At 33.6% G+C, this 2,019-nt stretch overlaps 1 long non-coding RNA gene across 1 annotated transcript; it reads right to left on the bottom strand.

Annotated features, from left to right (window-relative positions):
- Positions 1 to 704: 704 nt before the first annotated feature.
- On the bottom strand, positions 705 to 1,877 carry LOC109591830 (uncharacterized). Its single transcript, XR_002190027.1, has 4 exons — positions 1,517 to 1,877; positions 1,117 to 1,154; positions 878 to 934; positions 705 to 833 (listed from the first exon to the last, which is right to left on the bottom strand). It is a non-coding gene; the product is annotated as an uncharacterized LOC109591830 (long non-coding RNA).
- Positions 1,878 to 2,019: the final 142 nt, after the last annotated feature.

The raw sequence follows: 2,019 nt of genomic DNA on the forward strand, positions 1-2,019 counted from the left end.
TTAATGGCCATAACTGGTAAGTCGGAATCAGCTCAAACATTGTAGATAGCATAAGTACGTCAATATGTATCAGAAAATTTAATAAGAATTAGGGGTAATTTTTGAGCCATTTTTTGGCAAAAAAACTATGGGCTGTAGTACAGGGATTTTTTCAGAATTTGGCATATTCTTTTTTAATGGCCATAACTTTAAAAATTTAAGTCGGAATCAGCTCTAACTTTCTAAACAGTATAAGGACATGTATCAGAGAATATAATAAAATTTTGAGGTGGTTTTTGAGCCATTTTTGGGAAAGAACACGTGCTTTTAGCTTTTGCTTTTTTTTGGAAAATTTACTATTTTAAAATTGCTGCATATTTCAAAATTAATTTTTTTTGTTAGAATCAGCTTAATGTCAATATTAATAATAACTAATCATTTCTTATTATTTATTATAGGTTGTGGACCTGAGGCTGAACTCATCATCTCAAGGACTGATCTCTCATTCATATACTGAAGATCTATAGACTGGGTTTAGGAACTAAGGACTGTAACACTTTAAGACTGGTTTAATTAATTAAAATCATTGTTGACTTGTACTCTGCATGTATGGCTGAAGTGTGTTTCTTATTTTATTGTCATTTTCATGATTTAATCTCATTTCTGTTTATAAGTCATAGCACCTACGTCTGCATTAATGGCTCTCGCAATAATTTTAATCAAAATTCATAATAATCAATGACAAAAAGACAACTTTGTGTATTAAACAAAAATGCTAAAATTATAAACAATAATGTTAAGTAATTCTTTATAGTCTTCAGTTAATGTACAGTTTCAAACAGCAAACAATTAACCTATAGCAATGACAACATATTTAACAATACTATACTTAGAATACTTCTCAATGTAGTCTTCAATAGCAGAGAATTGTACTTATCCTCTTATTGTCATTAACCTAACAATGGAATGTAATTCATCATACATAGTTACTGTTAGTATCTATTCTTCTTGTATGTAGTGCTCTTAGCATCACTAGCAGTAGTAGCCACTAGTGATCCCAGGCAGTGTCACGTGGAGGCGGCACTACATTGCTGCCTACACTAGAACAGAGAACAATATAATTATATTGACACATACCTAATGTACTTGAACCTTTAACAGGAACTTGCTATAACCTTAGGAAAGAGAAGGTTAATACATGACACATACTGTAAGATATGTCCATTTTTAAATATCTGAACGTGTGATTTTGGAGAGGGAAATTTTGGTGAATTTGGCATTTTGATAATAGCCATTCACCAAAATAAAACCCACCATTATGAACCATTATGTACACATGTACATGCTCAATGGGACATGGACACAAATTAAAACATACCAAAATTTAGCAGTTCAACAAATGCCACAACTTCAAATTATCAGAAGCATGCTAGTTTGGATAATTTTAATTGCATTAGGCAGCTATTTAAAAACTGATTTATGAAGCACAAAGTTTAGATACATCAAATGTCCATTATGTACATGTACATGTATTTACCAGTGAAAGTGTGAGGAGCAGTTAGGACATGTAACCACATCTTCACTAAACCTGAACAACAGATCCCTTGAATGACAAACACCACATCCTGTACCATTAGCTGAACATTTCTACATAAAAATATTACAAGATAACACGTTACTAGTCACATGTACATCATGCATGACTACCAATAGGAGGGGGCAAGGGGGAATTAGCAGTAGGCCCCCAATTAAAGGGGCCCCCTAGTCTCAGGTTCAAACTTTATAGTGAACTCTTGGGGCTTGGCGGGCCTAATACAAACTTTAAAATACAACTTTCAATATTGATGATATACATAGTAAAGAGTGCTGTATAGCTGATAACAGCACGTGGGGTGGAGTCAAGACAGCCAATACAGCTACGTGTATACACTGTTAAAAAATAGGTGTTGTCATAACACTTATCCTTCTATTGGTGGTGTCTTAATGACACATTGGTCTCCAGGCCACACCTATGCTTTGACAGTAACAGCAAGAGTGCTA

The sequence above is a fragment of the Amphimedon queenslandica genome, unplaced genomic scaffold (genome assembly GCF_000090795.2).
Source record: "Amphimedon queenslandica unplaced genomic scaffold, v1.1 AMPQUscaffold_7125_Cont20921, whole genome shotgun sequence".
In the NCBI taxonomy this organism is placed as follows: Eukaryota; Metazoa; Porifera; class Demospongiae; order Haplosclerida; family Niphatidae; genus Amphimedon; species Amphimedon queenslandica.